Raw genomic sequence first — 27,955 nt, forward strand, 5'->3', positions numbered from 1 at the left:
GCGCAGTGATGCGGAAACAGAGGGACTGAGTTCTCCAGACCACCTGTTTAAATAAAATAACAATCAAACAGAAAAAACATAAAGCTCTGCATGCCATATGTTAATTATAGTCAAACGCTTGTTTTGTCTGTAAGTTATTAGCTCCTTAGCATCACATAAGCCAAAATGACCTGCTTTGTAACCATTCATTTAACTCTATTAACTGTCTGTGTTATCATTTAAAAAGATGGAGCCAAAGCACAGAGAGCTCCTCCGAGCTCAGAGGCTCTATCTGTGTGAGCAGCTCATAGTGGATGATACGGTAGTCCAGTATTTGTATCAGGAGGACATTTTAACCGAGTGCCAAGTGGAGGAAATTCAGTCACAGAAGTCTAACAAAAACAAGACGTTAATGCTGCTTAGTGCTTTTAATGTGTTTGTAGAATCCCTCCAGCAGGACTTTCCCTGGATTAAAGAGAAGCTACTGCTTTTAGCTGAGAGTGATGATGATGGGGGAAGGGGAACAGAGCTGTCCAACACCACCGGTGAGTTTCACTCACACAGCAAACAGCACAGCAGGGACTTTAAAGTGCTGATGATACGAACATGACTCTATGCAATTTCTTAAATAAACTATACAACATGGCAAACATGTTAGATTTCTGTTATAATTACGTGAAAAGAAGCTGTTGTTACGCAAATATCCAACTTTTAATTGCACAGCGCAAGAAAACTGGGTCCGTGGCTCGCGGCCATGTTGTGACGTCAGCGGGAGAACACGCTGCGGTTCACTGGCTGTTCTACTCATAGTATTGGTGGGACATGGCGATTCATTTCCGCCAGTTCGTTCATGTCGGTCAGTTCAGCAAAGAAATTCGTTCGTTCAGTTCGTTCACTTGTTCATTTTGATGACGTCACACCAAAGCGGCACAACAATGGCTGTCGTCCGAAGTTTAGTTCATCTTGAGTGAACGAGAGGCGGCAGAGGTGCCATTCACAATAGATTTTCATACATTACAATGTGCTTGAGAAAAAGATGGAAGAAAAACATTATCCTAGCATTATCTGAAAAAGACTACATAAACAAAGCTCTGAAAGTTAATTAAATGTAGATGAGAATAAAGCTGTTTTTATATTTATTATATTTATTTTAGTAGAGCCATCGTCTGCCGGCTATGCAGTTGTTCTCTCAAACCCATTAAGCAAAAAAAAAAATTGCTTATTTAACAGCAACACTCATTTCAGAGAATAAACAACTTTACAAGTCATCGTATTCAGCGAACAGTAGCCTGCGATGTCTCTCTGCTGCATTCATGATCATTCATTGTTTGGCCTGGTCATGGACATGGAAACGGTTGTTATGCACGAACATTCGATTGACGTCACGTCTAGCGAGACCTTTTCCAGCTGTTCGAGCAAGAGACCGCCTTGCAGACTGTTTCATGCAGTTGTTCAAACCCATTAAGTAACACCCATTTTGCTCATATTCAACAGCAACGCTCATTACAAAGAACAAACCACTTTATTACAAATTGCATTAACATTAAAAAAACGAACACAGTATGCCGCGATCTCCAGAGCCACGTTCTTCATTGTTTATCACAGTCATGGAAACCGTTGCTATGCGCCCAGCCCAGTATGGCAGCAGGCAGGCTGGCTGCTGGCTGTTCGTTCGTTCGCGAACTGCTGAGCTCGTTCGCTGTGAACTGAAATGTATTGCTGAGTGAGAGCTCTAAATTGTAAACTAAAGACCTGGCATGTGTCAACGCTCTGATAATAGGGCTCAAATAGCCCTGAAAGAAGTAAAGTGGCGCTGCTCTGCACAGATCAAAATGCAAGTTGGACGCTCTTCTGCTACTGAACAGATCCTGCTGATTCGCCAACGACCGAGATTCAGCGACCGCCCTGCTGCCAGCGAGCAGAGACTGCTGATTCGCGAACGACCGAGAACGAGAGGCAGCGCGAACTAGTTCTAGTCGTTCACTTCGAAGACTCGTTCAAAAAGAACGGTTCGTTCGTGAATGACACACCACTAACTCATAGACATCGAACTACTCTGGTTCTACTCAATGGAAATGGCGCATGAAAACGCCGGTGAACTCTCTAGTGCTAGCTCTTCTTCTTCTGAGAGTCTAGAATTGTGCTGATCTCTTCCGAATAGAATCTATGATAGCCTACCCTCTTTACCCTTTGCCTCTCGTTGCTAGGCGGCAGTTACATGAAAGCCGCAAGCTTTCACAAGCAAATACATGACTGATATCACGCCGACTTTATGATTACATTTATGATTATCATGTAGAATCTATAGCTCTACGTACCTTTATCTTATGTCGTTTCACAACACATGTTCTGACAGGAGGACTGTCTTTGGATCCGGCATAGCTACTAGTAGACCCCCTCTGGGCACTGCTGATGGTAGTAACACACGTTTGTGCTGAACTGAACACCCAAGAGATTCTTTTAAGCTGGGAAGGGTGTCAAAACAATCCAAATCGAAGTGTTCAGAGCACAGGACGGATGTTGGTGAGGGCTCCCACTTGTCACGAGTGCGCCTGACTTGCTTCACCCACTTCGCATGCAGCTCGGGATCTCTGGGAAACTTGAATAAACTTACCCCATCCTTGTAAGTTTTGGAGCAAAAGCCAGCAACACAACGCAAAGGCATAATAACTTTTTTTTTTAATATATATATATATATAGAGAGAGAGAGAGCGCGCGGCACGGTGGTGTAATGGTTAGCGCTGTCGCCTCACAGCAAGAAGGTCCTGGGTTCGAGCCCCGGGGCCGGCAAGGGCCCTTCTGTGTGGAGTTTGCATGTTCTCCCCGTGTCCGCGTGGGTTTCCTCCGGGTGCTCCGGTTTCCCCCACAGTCCAAAGACATGCAGGTTAGGTTAACTGGTGACTCTAAATTGACCGTAGGTGTGAGTGTGAATGGTTGTCTGTCTATGTGTCAGCCCTGTGATGACCTGGCGACTTGTCCAGGGTGTACCCCGCCTTTCGCCCGTCATCAGCTGGGATAGGCTCCAGCTTGCCTGCGACCCTGTAGAAGGATAAAGCGGCTAGAGATAATTATATATATAATACTAATAATGACAAACTGAACACCTGTCGCATCAACAATAAACTGGTAAGTTAGGAGGAAGGTTCTTTCGCTGACGTCATATAGCTCCTCCTCCTCCTTCGTCTCCTGGGTGCTGCAGCCCCGTCAAATTTGCCCAAATAGCCGTGTTTTTTTATCATAACTTGTAAAATAGGCGCCTTCGTGAATTAATGTATGGATCATTGGGAATTACTTTTTATGTTATAAAACATCGCCAAAGATGTCAAAAACGTGTCATCAGCACTTTAATACTGAGATCTTCAAGAAAAGACCAAACAAAAAGGGATATTATAAATCATACCACTCAGCTGACTAAGGTGAACTTTAAATACTTACTAAAAATGGGCGAGATCTAAAATGTCCTGCACAATGCCTGTAAAATAAAGCTGGGAATCAGAATTACTTTATTAATCCCTAGAAGGAAATTCAAATTTGCTACCAATCTCCTAAATCAAAGAAGTAGTAAACATGTCTAAAAATAGAAGATAAAATTGTCTGAAAAAAGAATAAATAAAAATAAAATACATATGTTTATTTACCAGCTGGCAGGTCCGTATCGTAAAATACCATGATTGCACCATACGGTCAGACCTTAAGCTGGTAAATAATACATTTATTTTTTTCTTTACCAAATTCTAACAGAAAACGGGATCGCCCGAAAGGGAAAACCGAGCCGAGCCGCCATTTTGAATCCTCATTCACGGCTGTAATGCAAATGGCTTCCTCCTCGGTATACAAGTGCACTACCATGGCAGGAAAAAAAACTACATTTTGCCGCCCATGTACTGTAGTCCCCTATTTATACAAAATTGAGTCATTTAGGATTCAGCCATGATTTTACTCAGCGTTAGCAAGTTACTGGTTTTTAGCTTTCTCCTGAAATGTTTTCTTTTATTTCTTCTTCCTCAGGGTAGTAAAACTCGCTTTCGCTGTGAAGACTGTCGTTATCGCTATCCATGCTGTAAAGTTAATGCTATTCTCAAGTCAAGTCAACTTTATTGTCAAATATGCTATACATGCTCGATATACAGATGAAATTTCAGTCCTGTCTGACCCACGGTGCAAACAGGCAATGCAATAAATAAAAAATAGAATAATTGAAATAAACAATATAAACAGTATAAACACACTAGATAAGAAATAGACATAGACTAAACACTCATAGAAATATATAATAAATTGCAGCAAAAGGGCATAAAATAAACAGTCAAGGGCACTTGAGGTATAGCAGGTAAACATGAAATAACCAGTATAAACAATAAATTAATAGCTGTTAAGGTGAGATAGTGCAAATGAGTGAGGTAAAGTGAAATGTGCAGTCCCTGAGTTCAGTGTGTTCATGAATGTTGTGTGTGTGTGTGTGTGTGTGTGTGTTGGGGGGGGGACTGTGAGGGTGACATGATGTCAGATGCTGAAGGGGGGGCAGGGGCGTGTGCAGGCAGAATCTGTGGCAGAGGGGGGAGGAGGGGAAGAACAGGGAGGGAGTTGAGCCTTCTGACCACCTGGTGAAAGAAACTGTCCTTGAGCCTGCTGGTTTTGGCCCGGAGACTCCGCAGTCTCCTCCCCGACGGCAGCAGACTGAAGAGGCTGTGAGATGGGTGGGTGGGGTCACCTGCAATCCTGATGGCTTTGCGGGTGAGGCGGGCGTTATAGATTTCCATAAGAGAAGGGAGAGAGACACCAATGATCCTCTCAGCTGCTATCATGATGCTCTGCAGAGTCTTGCAGCAGGACACGGTGCAGGCGCCATACCACACGGTGATGCAGCTGGTCAGGATGTTCTCGATGGTGCCTCTGTAGAATGTGTGCATGATGGGGGCCGGGGCTCTTGCTCTCCTCGGTTTGCAGAGGAAGTACAGACGCTGTTGGGCTTTTTTGGCCAGTGATGCGGTGGTGTTGCTCCAAGACAGGTCTTCAGAGATGCGCACACCCAGAAACTTGGTGCTGCTCACCCTCTCCACTGCAGCACCGTTGATAGTTAGTGGAGTATGCTGGGTGTGCGCTCTCCTGAGAAATGCTGGCAAAAATTTATAAGATTTTTGATAATCTTATAAATAAATCTTATTAAAAAAAAGATAAATGTTGACCAAAAAATGCTACTATGTTTGTTGTTGTTGTGAACGAGCGAGTCGCCAGAGGTCCATAACCGGGGTCCGTATCATAGGATACGGACCCGCTCGCCAGCCAATCAGAGCGCAGGATTTGATGGAAACCAGACCGCGAAAAATAATAAATTTAAATAAGTTCAATAACTTAAATAAAAGCAAAGCCCCCATTTTCAGGAAAATGGGGGCTGCGATAGTGAGGTGAGAAAGAGAGTGCAGGCAGGGTGGAGCAGTTGGAGAAGGATTTTGGGAGTCATTTGTGATAGGAAAGTCCCAGCAAGAGTGAAAGGTAAGATGTACAGTATAAGACAGTAGTGAGACCAGCTGTGATGTATGGATTGGAGACCGTACCCTTAACGAAGAGACAGGAGGCAAAGTTGGAGGTGTCGGAGTTGAGGATGTTAAGGTTTGCGATGGGAGGTTGGACAGGATAAGGAACGAGCACATCAGAGGGACAGCACATGTGGAGAGCTTGGGAATTAAGTTAAGAGAGATGAGACTGAGATGGTATGGGCACATCCTGAGAAGAGATGCAGAGCATGTTGGAAGGAGAATGTTGAGGATGGAGCTGCCAGGCAAACGAAAAGGAGGAAGGCCAAAGAGGAGATACATGGATGTGGTGAGAGAGGACATGAAAGTGGCAGGTGTGGTAGAGAAGGATGCGGAAGACAGGGAGCAATGGAGACGAAAGATCCGCTGTGGCGACCCCTAATCGGGAGCAGCCAGAAGAAGAAGAAGAACTTAAGTAAAAGCAAAATGAAGTGATTTTATATACAATGATTCCTATCTACATATATTGCACCTGAGTTAAGGATACAGTATACATGGTAAGACAGTGTACCACAGTTGTACAGTAGCATTGTACAGCTTGACTGTAACCGGTAGGAATGATTTCCTGTCTCTCAGTTGTGCAGCGTGGAAGAATCAGCTGTTTACTGAATGTGCTCCTGTGGCTGATCAGCTCCTCATGTAGAGGGTGGGAAGGACTAAGATTTTGTTTTTATTTTGGACAGTGTCCTCTTCTCTAACACCACTGTCAGAGTCTCCAGTTCCACACCTACAACATGGCCGGCCTTCCTGATGATCTTTTTGAGTCTGTGTCCTTCACCTTCAAGCCGCTGCCCCAGCAGACAACAGCGTACAGGATGGCACTGGCCACCACAGACTCATAGAACATCAGCAGCATCATTCGGCAGATGTTGAAGGACCTCAGCTGTCTCAGAAAATAGAGATGGCTCTGGCCCTTTTTGTATACAGTGTCCACGTTTTTGGACCAGTCCAGTTTATTATCAAAGTACACCCCCAGGTACTTGTATTCCTCCACCACATCCACACTGACCCCTTGGATCTTAACAGGGTTCACCGGAGCCCTGATTCTCTTCAAATTGACCACCAGTTCTTTCATCTTCGTCACGTTGAGCTGTAGATGGTTCTTCCTGCTCCACGTGACAATGTTGTCCACCACCATCCTGTACTCGCTCTCATCACCACCGGTGATGCTGCCTAAAAGCTCTATGATCATACGGCTATGTTTCCTCTAAATTGCAGCTGTTTAAGGATGAAAGTATTTGCATTAACTGGCCTTTATGAAGAAGTTCAATGTGCATGTAAAGTTTTAGAGGAAACTAAATTCTGCAGTGTGGAACTGATTATACTACTGCATCTCAAAAAATTAGAATATTGTGAAAAAGTTCAATATTTTCCATCAGTTATTTAAGAAAGTGAAAATGTTATATATTATTGACTCATTACACATAAACTAAAATGTTTCAAGCATTTTTCTATTTTAATTTTAATCAGTATGGCATACAGTACAAAAACATAAAAAACCCATCTCAAAATATTAGAATATTTCATTTCGAGTTTGAGTAAAACAGTATGAACACCGTGTATCTCTTGGTCTAGTTCAGTACACACAACCACAATCATGGGGAAGACTGCTGACTTGACTGTTGTCCAGAAGATGATCACTGATGCCCTCCACAAGGAGGGTAAGCCACAAAAGGTCATTGCTGAAAAGGGTGGCTGGAAAAGGTGCACAAGCAACAGGGATGGCCGCAGTCTTGAGAGGATTGTCAAGAAAAGTTGATTCAGGAACTTAGGAGAGCTTCACAAGGAGTGGGCTGAGGCTGGTGTCAGTGTATCAAGACCCATCACGAACAGACATCTTCAAGAAAGGGGATACAACTTTCGCATTCCTAATATCAAGCTACTCCTGAGCCAGAGACAATGTCAGAAGTGTCTTATCTGGGCTAAGGAGAGAAAGAAATGGACTGTTGCTCAGTGGTCCAAAGTCCTCTTTTCAGATGAAAGTACATTTTGCATTTAATTTGGAAATCACGGTTCTAGAGTCTGGAGGAAGAGTGGAGAGGCACAGAATCCAAGGTGTTTGAAGCCCAGTGTGAAGTTTCCACAGTCTGTGATGATTTGGGGTGCCATGTCATCTGCTGGTGTTGGTCCACTGTATTTTATCAAGTCCAAAGTAAACACAGCCATCTACCAGGAGATTTTAGAGCACTTCATGCTTCCATCTGCTCTTTCTTTCGTGTATCATCATATGTCCAGCTTTGTGTCGTGTAGCCATGCCCTCGTCTCAGGTCCCACTCGGAAGAGGCCCTCCTCTGAAGGTGGTCTAATACAGGGGACAAGCGGTGATGATGTGGTTGGCAGTCTGCTCAGGCTCCCCGCACTCACATGCTGCACTGTCTGTTAGCCCCCACTTCTTCATAGAGGCTTTGAAGCAGCCAACCCCGGTGCGTAGGTGATTCAGAAGAGTCCATTGCCGGCGAGGTAGGGCTTCTCCTTCAGCGCCATCTCCAGGATCCTGGATGTAGTGGTGTATACATGTCTGACCTACCGACTCCCATTCCTGCTTCCATGTCGCCGCTAGCCAGGCTTTAGTTGACAGGTCCTCTGGGATAGAAGTGAGCATCTCTTGGGCCGCCAAGTTGTATGGGTGGTGGGACTTGAGTCTGCTTGGAGGTGTTGCCATAGTTGTGGTGTTATGGAGGAGGTGCCAATCATATTCCTGGGCTTTCCTTGCCAGGGCGAGGGTGGCAGTCTCTTGCCGTAGGCTGGCTGGCGCAATTCCTGCTAGGACTGGCAGGCAGGACACGGGGGTGGGTTTCAAGCACAGGGTTCTTCACGAGGGGTTTTAGAGGTGCGGGCCACCCCCCTTTCTGTGATTCCCGCCCCCGTTTAATTTCTGCCGCCCCTTTACAAAAGGAAGAGACGTCCCTTTGTTTTCTTTGTGACAGATAGCCTTTCTCTGTTGGAGTACCGACAACGTGACAACACCCAAGTGTGAAACTCATTTACCAGCAATTAGTTTAGTCAGTCTGACGATTAGGGCTGAACGATCTATTGTTTTCGACTGAAAATCGCGATCTCAGACAACACGATTTTGGGATTGTCAAAGCCGCGGTTTTTCTCAGCGCTCCTAAACTGACCCATGTTTTGTTTCGTCAATAAATTGTCCTCATTTTTTACACTACAGACAAAAAAATTACATCTATGTGTTCAGGAGAGCCTTGTGGCACTCGGTGTGAAAGAATTTTGTGAGTATCTCCTTCCGTTTTCGTGTAAATCCCCGTTGTTTGGAGGGAGCACTCTGAGAAAATCCTTCACTTTCTGTGTGACTCTCTGCTCGCAGCGCGCGGGTGGGGGAGGGGATGCTCTCACACACACACACACACACACACAGGAGGGAGGGGTTGCTCCCTCTCAGAGAGACACAGGCTTGTAGCCTCATGGCAAATCATACATTCACACAGTACAGCTCAGCTCCTGCAATTGTGACTGCTACGCGCACTGCATCACTCTCTCAATTTCCCACAGGGGAATTGTTGGCTCTAGTTATAATTTATAATGCTTATGTACATTCTTTTATAAAAGTGCAATATTTTGATGCTGCTGAGCCATTGATCAACCTTTTTTTTATGTCTGATATGTTGTAGATGGGAAAAGTAAAAGAAGCAAAAGTTTACTTAAGAAAGATGGCTCTCTTTTTATTTTAAGTTATTATAACTTGTTCCTCAGGCACTCAATGTTAATAAACAGGCCTACATTTGAAATCTGTTGACCTCAGTTTTCATTCTTGCATTAGCTTTATGGAATTCATTGTATTAATTAATTTGCACTGAAACTTGATTTAAAGAAAAAAAATCGTGGTTGAAATCGAAATCGCAATATCTGCCAGAAAAATCGCAATTAAATTTTTTCTTAAAATCGTTCAGCCCTACTGACGATTATAGTCTAAGAAAAGCGTTTCACACTTTGGCATTTTTGACACATTGTTCTTGCGCCGGGAGATAACACGCCTTTATAATAACGTGTGAATCGACACCAAGTTCGAGATAACTGATATTGTCGGCAGAGAAATAAAGGATAAAAACAAAAAGTTCAAAGTTGGTGCAGCAAGCGTGATATTGCCTATAAAACCATGAGGATATAACCTGGCAAATTTTATGCAAATGACATATGTAAATTTATGCAAATTTGTTTCAAGGTCATCCGATTGACCCCCACCCCCCTATATTTTCAATCCTTGGAGAACCCTGAAGCAGCCAGTTATGATCCTCAGGGCATTGTTAATGGCCACATCCACCATCTTGGTGTGTGGGCTTCTGCTCCAGGTTGGGGCACGGTACTCGGCAGCAGAAAAGACGAGGACTTGTGTGGAGATACGTAATACCTTTGCGGAGGCACCCCAGGTCGTACCAGCGAGGCGACGGATAAGTGAGACCCTTGAGGTTACTTTGGCCCTCACTTCCTCGAGATGTTGTTTATACAACAAAGTCCTGTCCAGGCATACGCCAAGGTACTTTGGGGCCTGTTGGAACTCCAGGGGTTTGCTGTTCACCAAAATCTCCAGCTCCCTTGTCGCTTCCTTGTTGCAGAGGTGGAATGCTGTGGACACCGTCTTCCCAATGCTGAGCTACAGGCGCCAACTGCGAAGGTAGGCAGCCAAGATGCCCATGTCCTGGTTTAGGCCCTCTTCCACCGCCTTCCATGTTGGTTGTTGCAGCATAATGGCTAGGTCGTCTGCATACCCGTACCTTCTGGATGTTGTTGCAGGTAGGTCAAGGATGTATATATTGAAGAGCATTGGTGAAAGAACAGACCCTTGTGGGACCCTGTTTCTCAGCCTCCTAAGCCTGCTACACTGGCAGTCACTGGTCTGGAGGATGAAGCTGCGGTTTGACAGCATCTCCATGATGAAATTTACCATATGACGGTCCGGGATGGTTCTCAGCAGCTTCAGGTGGAGTCCGCGGTGCCGCATGGTGTCATAGGCGGCGGTCAGGTCCAGTAGGACAACCCCTGCTTTTGCTTTGGCCTGGCAGCTGTCCTCAAGGTCTTGCGTGAGCAGGGTTACTTGGTCCACCGTTGACCTGCCCCGATGGAAACCAGCCTGTTCCCTCGGAAGCTGTGGGTTTACTACAGGTTCAATGTGGCTGTGAATCATCCTCTCCAAGATTTTAAAAGGAACACAGAGCAGCGAGATTGGCCTGTAGGCCTTGGGGTCATCCGGGGGTTTGTTGGGTTTCAACAGGGCTATGACATCCGCCAGTCTCCATGTCCTTGGGAGTTTGGACTTTTGGAGGCACGCCGAGAAGAATGCGCACAACCAGGCGGATGTTGTTTCGTTCTGGTGGATCACAAACTCTGGATGGATGTTGTCGGGGCCTGGTGCCTTGCCTTGTTTGAGTTTGGATATGGCATCCGTGAGCTTGGTTGATGTAAATTTCCCTGACAGGTTGGCATTAATACTGGCCGCCCTGGAGAGGGCGGATACCTCGCGAGATGTTAGGCGGGCAAAGTCTTTATCTGCACCTGGGAAGCGGCCATTTTTTAGGAGTTGGGCTGCGATGGCATTTGCTGTCACCGGGCACTTGGGGGATATTGTACTTCTACCTGAGAGCTGATTAATGGTCTGCCACGCCTTACGGCTGGAATTGGTGAAGTCAATCGACTCGACGACCTCCATCCATCTGGCCCTGCGGGTGACATCCAGCTTCTCAAGAAGTGCCGTTGCATCCACTTCAGCTCTTGATCCAGCCTGCTGGTGGGCTCGCAGGAGGTGGTTACACTCTTCGTCGCAACCTGGGATGTAGTTTTTGTTATAGCCTCGTGGGATAGATTTTTTTCGCTGCCCCATCAGCACTTCGCAGTAGGCCGCGTATGTGGCATCTACATCAGGAGTGTCTGGGTCTGGAAGACTGGTGGATGTTCTCTCAGTCTCTGCAGCAAATGCATGCCAGTTGGCCTTCTGGAAGTTCCACCTCCTGCCAGGTTTCCCCGAGACCGGCTGCACCAGTGATGGAATTCTGATGACAGACGGTCGGTGGTGTGATCGGGGGAACCTGTCAATGACCCTTCTCTCTGGCAACAGGTCATTACTGTGGAACCCAGCAAGGGCAAGGTCTGGGTTGGTGAGTGTGTTCCATCTGGAGGAGTAGAAGGTTGGTGGTTCTTTGGGGTCAAACAGGAGCCGGGCATTGGCGGTGGAGGCCCACTCACTCAGTGTCTCACCGTCTGGTGTTGTATGGGTGTAACCCCAATCGGTGTTCTGGCAGTTGAAATTCCCGGCGTAGATGGCAGGTGCCGGGGCAATCGGGAGGTCTGATGTGGACAGTACTGATGGTGGGGGCTTGTACACATTCACAACCTTTGTTGTCTGTATCCTCGTGGACATCCACTCGAGGCTGGAGCCTGGTGGGGATTGGCCTGTGGCTGTCCAGCTGAGGTCAGACCTAACAAAGGTGGCCATCCCATGCTGCCTACTGAGGATGGAGCTGGCGAGGTGGAACCCGGGCAACCTGAGGAAGTCTGCTTTTTCACAGTGCGTCTCCTGAAGGAGGACGGCTGCGACTTCGTGGGAGTCGGCAAGGTGGCGTATGATGTCCAGTTTGGCGATGGTGAGGCCCTCGACATTCAGCTGAAACACTGACAGATCCTGACGCTTGATGGTCGGGATGGCCGCCCGCCCTGACGTGAGCTTGCGTCCCCCCGACCTCTTGCGCCCTGGTCTGGCAGCGTGACGATTTGGTGGCGACATTAGTTTCATGAGCTGGTCTTTCACCATTTCTCATTACTTGCAGGAGAGGCCATGTGGAGGCTGTCGTCTTCTTTCCCCTTCCATCTGCTGACGAGCTTTTTGGAGATGCTGATTTCCTTTTCCAGCAGGACTTAGCACCTACCCACAGTGCCAAAACTACTACCAAATGGTTTGCTGACCATGATATTACTGTGTTTGATTGGCCAGCCAACTTGCCTGACCTGAACCCCATAGAGAATCTATGGGGTATTGTTAAGAGGAAGATGAGAAACACCCGACCCAGAAATACAGATACGCTGAAGGCCACTATCAAAGCAACCTGGGCTTCAATAACACCTCAGCAGTGCCACAGACTGATCACCTCCATGCCACACCGCATTGATACAGTAATTCATGGTAAAGGAGCCCCAACCAAGTATTGAGTGTATAAATGAATATACTTTTCAGAAGTTGGACATTTCTGTATTGTAAATCCTTTTTTTGATTGATCTTAGGGAATATTCTAATAATTTGAGATACTGGATTTCTGATTTTCATGAGCTATAAGCCATAATCATCAAAATTAAAACAAAAAAGGCTTTAAATATTTCACTTTACATGTAATGAATATACTGTAGAATTTATAATTTTTTTTTACCTTTTTGAATTAAATTATGAAAAAAAAGGAACTTTTTCATGGTATTCTAATTTTTTGAGATGCACTAGTATACAGCCGTGGTCAGAAATTTACATACAGGGACATGAATCCATCCATCCATTACCTGTAGGTGCTTATCCTGTTTGACAGGGTCGCAGGCAAGCTAGAGCCTATCCCAGCTGACTATGCATGAGAGACGGGGTACACCCTGGACAAGTCACCAGGTCATCACAGGGCTGACACATAGAGACAAACATTCATTCATTCACACTCACATTCACACATACGGTCAATTTAGAGCCACCTGGACTGTGGAGGAAACCCACGCAGACACGGGGAGAACATGCAAACTCCACACAGAAAGGTCCCCTTCGGTCACTGGGCTCAAACCCAGAACCTTCTTGCTGTGAGGCGACAGTGCTAACCACTACATCACCAGAAAAAAAAAGAGGGCGACCAGCTACATTTAACCTCATTTAATCAGAAATGTAAAAGTGGATAAAATGGGGAAAAAGAGCAAAAATAAAAACACTACTAAACTAAACTCTTGAACACCGGAGCCCATATACGACATTCAGGATGAATCGTTTGACTTCTGTGATAATAGATACACTTCCTTCCATTGTGTTGTGATATGATAGTGAGTGACATAAAGAAACAAAACAAACATACAAAAGCTACCGATAAAGTTCAGGGACTACTACTGAAGACTGAGGGACCGTTGGCCAAACTCCATGAATGTAGCCACCAACGGCGAAACACAACCGAGTGTGAACATGGCAGACACAAACGAAGGAGTCATGCCTGAAGCAGCAAAGCAAGTGTGGCCGAAGTAAGTGAAATTCAAAGCTTGATGCTGCACTAGAGTAGAAGATCAGCAACGCAGCCGTGCAATGAACAGCCACACATACAAGCAATGAAGCAGTACATCAAAACAGCAGAGCACATGCGGTCAATTTAGAGCCACCTGGACTGTGGGGGGGGGAAACTTGAGCACCCGGAGGAAACCCACGCACACACGGGGAGAACATGCAAACTCCACACAGAAAGGCCCTCGCCAGCCGCTGGGCTCGAACCCAGGACCTTCTTGCTGTGAGGTGACAGTACTAACCACTACACCACCGTGTTACCCCAGAGACATGAATGTCTTGGCAATATTTGGATTTCAAGTGTTCTCTTTGAACTATTCTTTTCTTGTGGCAGAATGATTGCACAACATACAGTTAGGTCCATAAATATTTGGACAGAGACATTTTTCTAATTTTGGTTCTGTACATTACCACAATGAATTTTGAACAAAACAATTCAGATGCAGTTGAAGGTCAGACTTTCAGCTTTAATTCAGTGGGTTGAACAAAATGATTGCATAAAAATGTGAGGAACTAAAGCATTTTTTTAAAAACAATCCCTTCATTTCAGGGGCTCAAAAGTAATTGGACAAATTAAATAATTGTAAATAAAATGTTCATTTCTAATACTTGGTTGAAATCCCTTTGTTAGCAATGACTGCCTGAAGTCTTGAACTCATGGACATCACCAGACGCTGTTTCCTCCTTTTTAATGCTCTGCCAGGCCTTTACTGCAGCGGTTTTCAGTTGCTGTTTGTTTGTGGGCCTTTCTGTCTGAAGTTTAGTCTTTAACAAGTGAAATGTATGCTCAATTGGGTTGAGATCAGGTGAGTGACTTGGCCATTCAAGAATATTCCACTTCTTTGCTTTAATAAACTCCTGGGTTGCTTTGGCTTTATGTTTTGGGTCATTGTCCATCTGTATTATGAAACACCAACCAATCAGTTTGGCTGGATTTGAGCACACAGTAGGGCTGAACGATCTATCATTTTCGACCGAAAATCGCGATCTCAGACAACACGATTTTGGGATCGTCAAAGCCGCGTTTTTTCTCAGTGCTCCTAAACTGACCCATGTTTTGTTTTGTCAATAAATTGTCCATTTTTTTACACTACAGACAAAAAAATTACATCACTGTGTTCAGGAAAGCCTTGTGGCACTCAGTGTGAAAGAATTTTGTGAATATCTCCTTCCGTTTTCGTGTAAATCCCCGTTGTTTGGAGGTATGGAATGCCATTTGAGACTCATTTATGCGCAAACAGAAAACCAACATTGAGCGCATGGCACCTATTTTGAGCGAACAGAAGACCGATGAGTCTCAAATGGCATTCCATAGGGCTGCTCCCTCTCAGAGCTCCTGCAACTGTGACTGCTACGCGCACTGCATCACTCTCACAATTTCCCACAGGGGAATTGTCTCTAGTTATAATTTATAATGCTTATGTACATTCTTTTACAAAAGTGCAATATTTTGATGCTGCTGAGCCATTGATCCTTTTTTTATGTATGATATGTTGTAGATGGGAAAAGTAAAAGAAGCAAAAGTTTACTTAAGAAAGATGGCTCTCTTTTTATTTTTATTTTAAGTTATTATAACTTGTTCCTCAGGCACTCAATGTTAATAAACAGGCCTACATTTGAAATCTGTTGACCTCAGTTTTCATTCTTGCATTAGCTTTATGGAATTCATTGTATTAATTAATTTGCACTGAAACTTGATTTAAAGAAAAAAAAATCGTGGTTGAAATCGATATCGCAATATCTGCCAGAAAAATCGCAATTCAATTTTTTCTTAAAATCGTTCAGCCCTAGCACACAGTATGTCTCTGAATACCTCAGAATTCCTCCGGCTGCTTCTGTCCTGTGTCACATCATCAATAAACACTAGTGACCCAGTGCCACCGGCAGCCATGCATGCCCAAGCCCACTGCCTCCGGCGTGTTTTACAGATGATGTGGTATGCTTTGGATCATGAGCTGTACCACGCCTTCGCCATACTTTTTTCTTTCCATCATTCTGGTAGAGGTTGATCTTGGTTTCATCTGTCCAAAGAATGTTCTTCCAGAACTGTGCTGGCTTTTTTAGATGTTTTTTAGCAAAGTCCAATCTAGCCTTTTTATTCTTGAGGCTTATGAGTGGCTTGCACCGTGCAGTGAACCCTCTGTATTTACTTTCATGCAGTCTTCTCTTTATGGTAGATTTGAATATTGATACGCCTACCTCCTGGAGAGTGTTGTTCACTTGGTTGGCTGTTGTGAAGGGGTTTCTCTTCACCATGGAAATTATTCTGCGATCATCCACCACTGTTGTCTTCTGTGAGTGACCATGTCTTTTTGCATTGATGAGTTCACCAGTGCCTTCTTTCTTTTTCAGGATGTACCAAACTGTAGATTTTGCCACTCCTAATATTGTAGCAATTTCTCGGATGGTTTTTTTCTGTTTTCGCAGCTTAAGGATGGCTTGTTTCACCTGCATGGAGAGCTCCTTTGACCGCATGTTTTCTTCACAGCAAAATCTTCCTAATGCAAGCACCACACCTCAAATCAACTCCAGGCCTTTTATCTGCTTAATTGAGAATGACATAACGAAGGAATTGCCCACACCTGCCCATGAAGTAGCCTTTGAGTCAATTGTCCAGTTACTTTTGGTCCCTTTAAAAACAGGGTGGCACATGTTAAGGAGCTGAAACTCCTAAACCCTTCATCCAATTTTAATGTGGATACCCTCAAATGAAAGCTGAAAGTCTGGACTTTATGTCCATGTCCATTATATAATTATAACTTGAATATGTTTCAGTAAACAGGTAAAAAAAACAAAATTTGTGTAAGTGTCCAAATATATATGGACCTAACTGTACATCTTTAATAGAATACAAAACAAGAATTTGGTGCCCAGGTTAATTTAAAAAAAATAAAAAAAATTCAGAAATGGCTCTCCTCCACAAGTGGAGGAGTTTAAGTATCTCGGGATCTTGCTCACGAGTGAGGGAAGGATGGAGCGTGAGATCGACAGGCGGATCGGTGCAGCCTCCGCAGTGATGCGGTCGCTTTACCGGTCCGTCGTGGTGAAGAAGGAGCTGAGCCAAAAGGCGAAGCTCTCAATTTACCGGTCGATCTACGTTCCGACTCTCACCTATGGTCATGAGCTTTGGGTAATGACAGAAAGAACAAGATCGCGGATACAAGCGGCTGAAATGAGTTTCCTTCGCAGGGTGGCTGGGCGCTCCCTTAGAGATAGGGTGAGAAGCACAGTCACTCGGGAGGAGCTCGGAGTAGAGCCGCTGCTCCTCCACATCGAGAGGAACCAGCTGAGGTGGCTCGGGCATCTTTTTTGGATGCCTCCTGGACGCCTCCCTGGGGAGGTGTTCCAGGCATGTCCCCCCGGGAGGAGGCCCCGGGGAAGACCCAGGACACGCTGGAGGGACTATGTCTCTTGGCTGGCCTGGGAACGCCTCGGTGTTCTTCCCGAGGAGCTGGCCGAGGTGTCTGGGGAAAGGGAAGTTTGGGCTTCCATGCTTAGACTGCTGCCTCCGCGACCCGGTCCCGGATAAGTGGAAGAAGACGAGAAGAGACGAGACAGAAATGGCTCAAAAATTACAGAAGCATATTGCTGCCACACCAGGACAAAAAAAAAAAATCAGTATCACCTAATAACTTGAAAAGTTTGTTGTAAAAATATATATTTTTCACGTTATTACGTGACATATAGGGCGGCACGGTGGTGTAGTGGTTGGCAGTGTCACCTCACAGCAAGAAGGTCCTGGGTTCGTGCCTAGCGGTCGACAAGGGCCTTTCTGTGTGGAGTTTGCATGTTCTATGTCCACGTGGGTTTCCTCCGGGTGCTCTGGTTTCCCTCACAGTCCAAAGACATGCAGGTTAGGCTAATTGGTGGCTCTAAATTGACCGTAGGTGTGAATGATTGTTTATGTGTCAGCCCTGTGATGACCTGGCGACTTGTCTGGGGTGTACCCATAGTCAACTGGGATAGGCTCCAGCTTGCCTGCGACCCTGTACAGGATAAGCGGCTACAGATAATGGCTGGATGGATACGTGAAATGTTTCATGTTATTACATGATAATTTGGTATAACATGATAACTTTAAACTCATGTTTGAACCTATGGTTTGAATGAGGTGCATAGAGAATAAACTGGGTAAAATGGCTCATTTACATGATTTCATCAAGTTGTATTTCATGCTTGGGTTGAACTGCGGTAAAGTTGGAAATATATTCACAGATTGAAACTTCCCGGATCAAAAACTCTTAGGTGAAACATTGTTAAAACACAATAGATGTCTTTTTCCTACTGTACTAAGGTAGACAACAAGCTACAGCCTAATTTTAATCAAAATGAGTTGCTCTCCAAGCTGGACAAATAACACTGGTCTCTGTGTACAGCCAGCTGTGAGACAAGTGCACAGGGATTGTCTAAAAAGTGCAAGACTGAAGAGACATGCTAAAAAAATATTCAATAACTTCACTCTTATTCACTGTAATGTCAGCAAAATCACTAACAGGAGACTGTTGATGTGTGCAGTGATTTTGGTGACATTACAGTGAATAAGCTATTCCACAAAATCGAGTCGTACATGAGCTGATAGCCAATGAGGTGCGTAGCACCGGGTTGGCTGTAAGCCATGTACAATGAGATTGAGCGGAAAAACTGTTTTATTCTATCCACAATCACTGGATTTTGAGAAATGGAACATTTTTATTTTTTGCAAATTCGATAAATAAAAACTTTATACAAAACATTCTGCACTCATTTCCGCTTGGAATGTAAACAAACTGGCAAAATGACAGTAGCAATTTGTGAAAAATGCTATAATAATTCTTGAAAAATAAAAAATGTTTTTACCATTAAATACTATTATTCCATAATTTGTTGTTTTTATGCCTGCACCACCGTAAGGTGCAGGAGGCATTATGTTTTCAGGTTGTCTGTGCGTCCGTCCGTCCATGCCACGGGCGATTGCTCTAAGACAACGAGGGAGGCTCAGCCTCCTCTAAAAATGACGAACATCGTGTAGGATGAATTGCGCTAGGCTTATGTTATAGCCGACCTTATAACATTGCTATTTCAGATCCACAATCATAGAAATATGTGCTCAACCCAACTACAGTGCGAAATCATTCCGTTATAACTTTCCCCAGTTCGCCTAATGTGTGTGTGAGTTTTTCCCCCTCGTGACAGCGCGATGCAGCCCAGCCTCAGTGGACTTCAATGGCATTTGGGAGCTATGTGCTTTTCAATATCAAAATGCAAGACGGTTATTCAACAAATACTGCGAAAACGCCCGCCCACGGACTCCCAGCCTCAGTGGACTTCAATGGCATTTGGGAGCTATGCGCTTTTCAATATCAAAATGCAAGACGGTTATTGGACAAATACTGCGAAAACGCCCGCCCCACGGACTCCCAGTCTCACAGTGGGAGGGACATGGCAAAGCTTTCCATGAGGAGACTGGTGATTGGTGAAAGCGGCCAGATATTTTCTTTGATTGACAGCTCGTTTCAAATATAGACAGGCAGCGGTGAATCTCAGTTCAGTCCCATGCAGATTCGCAAGTACTGTGGTGTATAGTAAGAGATCAGCTTACATTTCGATTTCATTCATTACATACGGTTTCTACCAACTTTTTTAGTTTGTATATATTTTCATTGTAAATAAAGTGTAAATATAGTGTTGTCAAGTTTCTATCTTAGTTCCAGAAGTTTCGTTTATTTGAGTGACTGAACTTGAACTTGAGGGGGCTAGTCAGCTAGCAAGAAAGCTGCGCACGGATGCCAAGCATTGCTGATTTAATTTTGGCGAAGTATTTGCCAGTCTTCCTTTCGAGGAAAAAATTAAAATTAAAGAGCAGGGTGGACCAACATCTCAAATTGACTAGGTGAAAAAGGTAGGGAATAATACTCGTTCCTTTCAGCTCTCCTGGTACGAGAAAGTGAATTGGCTAACAGCAAGTGACCCACATCAACAACAGTAAATAGGCTACTTTAGTAATATGTCATGGATGGACCAAAAATATAGAATCTATTTAAAATGTTTATGCTGAGTATATTATATTGGAATATATATTTTTCTGGATATGAATTAAACACAGCTACAATTTGGAAAACATTTTTAAACAAAAACACAGCCGAGAACATTTCACACTACAGACGTGGATAAAAAGTGAAGGGTTATCAAAATTGTCAATAAAACATTTTTCAGAATTACAGATACAGAATTGACTTTAAAGTATTGCTGCTGGTATACAAATCTCTAAATGGTACAGGGCCCAATTACCTCTCTGATATGTTGCAGCGGCCTAACCCAATCAGATCTACCAGATCAAAACAGAAAAATTTACTATTAAAACCAGTTGTTAAAACAAAGTGTGGTGAAGCAGCTTTTAGCTACTATGCAGTGCAGCTATGGAACCAACTCCCAGAGGACATTAAAAATGCTCCTGCTGTTGGCAGCTTCAAATCTAGGTTAAAGACCAAGCTGTTTTCAGATGCTTTCTGTTAAATAATTAATATTGTCTTCTTTACATTCTTTATAATCTTTACTTCTCTGCATGTTTTAAATTTACTTTAACTTTATCCTATTTTATTCTTTATTCTATTCTGCTGGGTTTTTTTTCTTCTTTCTTTCTCATCTTATTTGAACTACTTCATTTTATTATTTTATTTTTACTATTGTTTAATTCTTATTTTCTTTTAATTTCTTTTAATTCTTTTAATTAATTGTTTTAGAATTAAAATAAAATTATTTTATGTAATTTTATTTCTCTATTGTTTACTGTTTTTGTTTTTACTTCTGTAAAGCACATTGAACTGCCATTGTGTATGAAATGTGCTATATAAATAAACTTGCCTTGCCTCAGTCAAAATAAGTAAAATATAGGGAAAGTGTCATTGAATGAATGAAATGTGTGGCACCCAGCTCTATGTTTGGCTCCCCAAGGTCAGTGCTTGTGCCTATTCCAGAACACTCTGCTGGTACTGCTGAGGTTCCTGACAAAGAACTTCTTTCAATAATCAATTTTTAAACAACATGCCACAATTTTAAAATATAAAATGTTAAAATATACCCCCCCCAACACCACCATCATGTATATTGGACAGTAGGCTAATGGACCAAAAGAACCTGTTATTTCACAGTTTGTGACCCTGCCAACAATCAGCCAGATCAGAGGCAAGAGTATGGGCAAAATTGATGTGTTTTTTCTTTTTTCTTTTAAAATCTGGAAATAGCGTAACCGACCAGCCTCCCCTGTTTGAAAGACTACCAGCCGCCACTGGTCCATGCGTGCGTCCATCCCGAAACCTTGTGAACGCGATATCTCAAAGGCTAATGAAAGGAATTTCACCAAACTTTCACCATTTGTGCGCTTTGGGACAAACATGAACTGATTAGTTTTTGAGATGAAAAGGTCTAAGGTCAAGGTCACTGTGAGGTCAAATGTCTGTCCAAGAACCTTGTGAACACAATATCTCCAAGGCAAATCAAAGGAATTTCACCAAACTTTCACCATTTGTGCATTTGGGGACAAAGATAAACTGATTAGATTTTGAGATCAAAAGGTGTAAGGTCAAGGTCACTGTGAGGTCAAATGTCTGTCTGAAAACCTTGTGAGCACAATGTCTCCAAGGCTAATGCAAGTAATTTCACCAGGTCAAGATTATTGTGAGGTTAAATGTCCATCCCCAAATCACAACTTAATAAGGCGTGTAGTCTACCAGGCGGAGGCATCCCCATCGACACTGTTGGCGTCGAGTTCTATCTAGTTTTTTGTATTTTTTGGCGTTTTGTTTTTGAGTAGAGTTTTTATTTCATCCTTGGTTGGTTCAGCAACACACACTGCCATTTTGTTTTTCTCTACTTATGATATATGAGCTGATGGCCTAGTAGTAGAGTAGCCAATCAGAGCGTGCAATTGCTCATATCCAGTGAATGTGGATAGAATAAGAGTGAATATGCACTCTGGGGAATATATACTCTTTGGGTAAAGACATTTGGGGTTGAGATCAAGAGATGATGTAGCACTTTGGGAGCTTGTGTGGAATGAGGAAGTGGGAGACAGGCTTGAGAAAAGGTGCATTTTATTATTTTCTGCTTTACTTCACTTTTCAGTGACTTCTTTTGCTTTATGCAAGCGTGCACACACGGTGCTTGATTGCTCAACTCTCTCTCTAGTTACAGACCTTTCGCTGCAAGAGCACAAGAGACATATATAAATAAAATGCCAGTAATAAGACACAGGTGAGACTCGTCACATGTTATATGCTGGTTCTATCTGACTCTTCGTATTAGCGCCGGGGGGAATATAAACTCTGGTTATGAATGTGGAAGTGAATTGGCGTGGTAAATAAAACGGTCTACACCTAACAGTCACAAACTCCACTAGCAATGAGCAATAACCAAAGACTGGCACTGAATTCCTGCACCATTCTGTGTTGATGTAAATACACAAGCCACCTCCGCGAGTCTTACCGCATCTCTGTTGGCTCAGAACAAAGCTAGCCCATCCAGCTGAATGGCGGTGTCCGGAACTCGGTTGCTGAGCCAGATCTCCGTGAAAACAAGGACGCAGCAGTCTCTAACTCAGGCCAGGTAGTCTGTTGGAGCCAGATATAGTCTAGTTTATTTTCTAGGGAGCAGACATCGGAGAGTAGAATGGATGGGAAAGCCAGCTGGCTAGGGTTAGCTGTTAGCCTAGCACAGAGACACCCACGCTTGCTGTGTTTCCACCTCCTCGCACACCGCTTTCGATGACTCATCCCCGTGTCACCAGCTTCAGGCGAGGCCGAGGACTGGAGGCCTGTTCCTCGCAGCAGGCCGAGGTCGCTTAGCTTCTCCGGCAGATTATTTTTTATGACTTATGCGTGGTATCTGCATTGAAGGCGTGTCTGGCGATGGTGGATATGAACACCAGTTGATCTGATGTCCATGTGCTGTACAGGGTCGAGCAGAAGAACAAAACGACACACCAAAAAAAGCATCATTTTGGATCCGGAGAGGCTGCTGTGTGCTACTGCCGCGCTGCCATCTTGGAAACACTAAACTACATAACCCACTCCTTATGCACTGCAGTACTCTATAGAGCAGGGGTGTCAAACCTGATCCATAAAGGGCCTTGTGGCTGCAGGTTTTCATTCCAGCCATGCAGCAGCACACCTGACTTGGCTCATTCAATCAACTGAACTGTCTTCACACAGTCAAATACTTGCAGCCACACCCACCCTTGATTAAAGGGTGGGTGTGTCAGTTGATTGAATAAGCCAAATCAGGGTGCTGCTGCATGGCTGGAATGAAAACCTGCAGCCACACGGCCCTTTATGGATCAGGTTTGACACCCCTGCTATAGATCAACATCTAACATCCACCATCTAACCATAAACAGAAAGGAATGTATTCCATCGGCCATTGAAATGATGATAAATTCGTCTACCATAATATTGTGTCTGGTGTCTGTTTGTGTGAGGGTGTGTTCAGGAAGGTTATCTTGGTATTCTTATCAGGAGAATTAGGTAGCTACAGTTAAATGGTGATGCTAACTATATGGGGTAAGTTAATGTTGGTTGATAAACTGGTTGATTTGTCTAGAACATCACATCAGTAAAATTAGTTGGTGACTGACTGGCATAAACACAAGAAAACGTGTGATTTAAATACCATTGGTGGCTCATGTTATTTGGAGAACTGACCGAGAGAGGCTGAACATGTACGGCTAGCCAGCTATCCTCAGGATAACTTATAGCTATAGATGATTTGAGGTGAAGGCAGAAAATCTAAGAAAAAAAATCTGGCTACATTTTCTAGTTTTTTTTTTTTTTTGTCAAACTGTACATGTCCTGATAAAATGCTGGGATGTGACCATCGGGTTTGACTAAAATCTAAATGTAATAAACAACATTCATTTTAGATGTACTGAGGCAATAGGCTTATAAAACTGTTAGCTTACCAAATGTTATTTAATGTTAGCTAGTCTTGTTGAAATTGACATTTTCTAGTTAGTTAAAGATTTTCACTGAAGCAGTACTTTGTCTGGTTGTGGGTGTGCATGTGTGTGCACGCTTCATCTAGGTGTGCTCCTGCAGTGTATGTGCTCTGTGAAAATGTCTGTGATTTTTTTCCATTATCTTCTGAATATTTGACTATTGTTCCAAAAGAAGTTGTGCAATATTGTGTAGCTTGTCTTGTCTAGAATGTCATGAAACAATTTCATGCTTTCTGTATATTTTATTTTATTTTTTTTGTGTGTGTGTTGTGAATACTCAGTAAGAGTTGCTGCTCTTATTGGTCTTGTCTTTTTTTCCCTTTTTCTTGCCATGGTAATCTCTTCTTTTTCTCTAATACACACACACATTTCTGATAAATGACTTGCTCACCTTTGTCACCATCTTTTGATGGCTAGTAATTATAATTTTAGACTCTTCCTTTGCCCATCTCTTTCAGTTTCTCTCTGTGTTGCTCAGTGAAAACTTGCTGTTTTGCCTTTTTTTTTCTGGTTAGAGCAATTGTAGATTCATGTCATGGTGTTTAGGGTCCCAACGATAGTTCAAGCACAGGGTCCCTGATCACCCTAACTCTGCTCCTCGCTGTCCTTGCTTTTGTGGGGTGTTTGAAAAGTCTCTCAAAAGAAACTGGGCATGTGTACTAACTTTGTTTGAACAGCAGAAATTGAAGCAATCATGTCTAACTTGTTGCGAACAAAAAAAGATTAGATAATGTGGTAATGCTCAAATTGTAAATATGAAAATTCCAGTGGTAGTTAGAACTTTGCATAACTGTAAATTTGTATATCCTTTGTATTTGTGGTGTTGTTGAACTGGTTCGTTTTCTCTATTTGCTTGCTTTTTTTCTATATTCCTAAAAAGTTTGTAGTAGTATGGCCTCAGCTAAAATTATACTTCCTCGAATATTAGATTTTCAAAAATTAATTACATTAGATTTAAATGATAAATCGGATACAGTTTGGAGATGTGGTTAAAATGACCCTCTCTCTCTCTCTCTCTCTCTCTCCCCCCAGCTCAGTGGGCCATTCCTGAACATGTCCTCCAAATGGTTCCATCTGATCAGCAACTAAATAGGCTGGCGGCTCGGCTCGGCTCGGCTTGGAGTGGGAAATGGTGATGCTGGATTTGGGCTTGACATCGGTGGACATCTCCCGCTGCCGTGCAGATCATCCTCACAGCAGTCATAGTCAGGTGCTGGCAGCTCTGGTGATGTGGAAGCAGACTCAGGGTCGGAGAGCTACAGTCCAGCATCTACTCCAGAACCTACAGAATTCAGAAATTCATCCTTCTGTCCTCAAACAAATCTTTGTCTGAGGCTACTAAGATTAAAACTCTGTGCCCAAATGGAAAAATGAACACACACAGTAGCTGTATGTTTCATACAGAGAAGTGTTGAAGAAAGCCAGAAATTCTTAATTTTTTTTCTCGCTACTTTGTAATTTTCTTTCCATGATAGATGGCTGTGCTCTGTATTGCTGATATATAAAATGTATTCAATATGTACCAGGGTTCCCGCGGGTCCTTAAAAAGTCTTAAAGGAACAGTCCACCGTACTTCCATAATGAAATATATTCTTTTCTGAATGGAGACGAGCTGATCCGTACCTCTCCGAGCTTTGCGCGACCTCCCAGTCAGTCAGACGCGCTGTTACTCCTGTTAGCAATGTAGCTAGGCTCAGCTAGCTACACTCAGGAGTGACGGTATCAATGCGCTGTCGAAGCGCGCAGAAGGTGTTAGTACGCCTGTCATTATAGTGCGGACTTTCCATAGCATAGAAAATCGCCACGTTTCAATTTGTGTAACTGAACTTTGTTTCATGTCACTGGTCATATAAACCTATGTAAACAGGAAAAACGTGGAAGAGTTTGGTCGCATCTAACTACAGCCCCAAAAAATACTGTTGGCCATGCTGAGCCTAGCTACATTGCTAACAGGAGTAACAGCGCGTCTGACTGACTGGGAGGTCGCGCAAAGCTCGGACAGGTACGGAGCAGCTCGTCTCAATTCAGATAAGAACATATTTCATTATGGAAGTACGGTGGACTGTTCCTTTAAATACAACTTTCGGTTTTCAAGGCCTAAAAACATCTTAAATTGTTTTTGGAATGACTGGAATTTTCGAAAGGGAGGTATTAAATTTAATATTGGACCGAACAAGTGAAATGTCTCCATCTGGTTTGGGGTATTTTTTTATCCATAATTTTAAAAGTGACCAGCGTACCTTTTGGGGGCAGCATTGGTTCTGTGCGTTCTGTGCATTCCGTAGATCAAGAACTAATGTTAGGAGGCTACTGGAGGCGGTGTGGTGTGGTGTGGTGGTTGTGAAGCGTGAGAGACACGCAGGTAGCTTACGCGGGCACTAGAAAGCGTTGATAATTATAGGAAGATGTCTGTTTAACGACAAGTGGTTGGGGGATGACAAATACCTCCAAAATAAGGAGAAGAATCGTTTGCGATAAAAAGCGCTGGATCGCACAAATGTGTTTTAAAGACGGTAACGCAGCACTGGGGACACTGCGGACTGGGAAACTGGTTTTTCACAGACACGAGGCGCGCGCGCGTGTGTGTGTTAGAGGTCAAGCACTCCGGAGTGAAACACAGGGGGGTTCGCGCATGCGCACAAGAGTCAGGTGGAAAATGGGGCTTATAGGAAATAATAATAATGATTAGCATCATTTTTTTACATAATTAACATTGTTTATTGTACTGTTTAATATAAATATATAAACAACCTTTATTTCAAAACTCAATTAAAAAGAACTCCAGAAAATACAATAATTCTAAATATAGTACAGTATAAATTTGTACAAAAAGTTTGTTTTATTACTTATCGTCTACAAGTGTTTTTAATATAATAAGAATAATATTAACAACCACTAATAATAATTAGTAGTAATATTAATTATTATTGATTATTAATCATTACTACTTATGAATTAGTGATTAATAAGTACTAGGGATTATTAAATGTTATAAAATTGTTATTAAAAATTATTAAAAAGTAGTAATTGGTAGAATACAAACAAATACTCATGGATTATAGATAATTTTTTTAAATAGTGAACACTGATAAAATAACTGTACTACTACTAATAATAAACAATAATACTACTAGTAATACTTGTTAATGTTATTATCAGTTCAATTGTTATATCAATGTTCACTATTAAAAACAAATTATCTATAATCCATGAATAATTGTTTGTATTACTACTACTACTACTACTACTACTAATAATAATAATAATAATTTTTTAATAATAATTTTAACTAATCTTATAACTCAATTTTATAGCATTTTAATAATCACTACTTATTATTTATTAGTATAATTTAGTAGTTGATCATTACTACTTATTAAATTACATTTTGATAATCACTGTTTATTAAGTAGTAATTAATACTGAATTATAATTGCTACTCTATTAATTAATATAGCTTATAAGTAGTGATTATTAAAATGTTATAAAATTGAGGGTTTTTTTAATTATTATTAAAAAAGTAGTTATTATTATTATTAGTAGTAGTAGTAATACAAACAATTATTCATGGATTATAGATAATTAATGATTATTTTTGGATAATGAACATTGATATAACAATTGCACTGATGATAATTAGTTTAGTTATTACAATACATTGCTTAATATTGATAATGGTTATGAAAGGTGACAGTTGTTTTTCTGTTTAATGTAACGTTCTGATGACTGTATGACTGCATAAACAGGTTTATGCTGTTACCTGCTATAATGCAGAAGATACTTGAGAACTTCCTCAGCCAGCTGTATACTGTACGACACTCAGACTGATTTTGCTGTCGGACACAATCACACATCAAAGATAATCTTTGGGGATTGAAATAATGCCGGCTAAGGTTGTTCAGCTGGTTCTACTTGCCGTTTATTGTTTTCGTTTTTGAAATGATTCGTGGTGTTTTCTCCAGTAAACACCAGTCTTCTCCTTGCTGCTACAGTAGTTCTGCAGGCCCAAAACACACGACTTTGCTTCAGCTGTTTGCATGTCTAACAGTTGCCATTGATGCACCCTGTTGTTCACCAATTGTGTGCATTCTTTTTAAAGTTAGTAAAAAAAGCTATTGCAGAAAACAGTTTTAAGTTGTCGTATTTATCATTTTCTTTGCCATGGTACAGTCTTAATTTTTCCATTTAGAGGTCTTGAAAAGGTCTTAAAAGTCTTTAAATTTGTACTTGAAAAATGTG

At 42.7% G+C, this 27,955-nt stretch overlaps 1 pseudogene; it reads left to right on the plus strand.

The window, feature by feature from the left end:
* LOC132881600 (death domain-containing protein CRADD-like) lies at positions 1-25,337 on the plus strand (annotated as a pseudogene).
* The last annotated feature ends 2,618 nt before the right edge of the window (positions 25,338-27,955 follow it).

This window comes from Neoarius graeffei, chromosome 2, assembly GCF_027579695.1.
Source record: "Neoarius graeffei isolate fNeoGra1 chromosome 2, fNeoGra1.pri, whole genome shotgun sequence".
NCBI classification, from domain to species: Eukaryota; Metazoa; Chordata; class Actinopteri; order Siluriformes; family Ariidae; genus Neoarius; species Neoarius graeffei.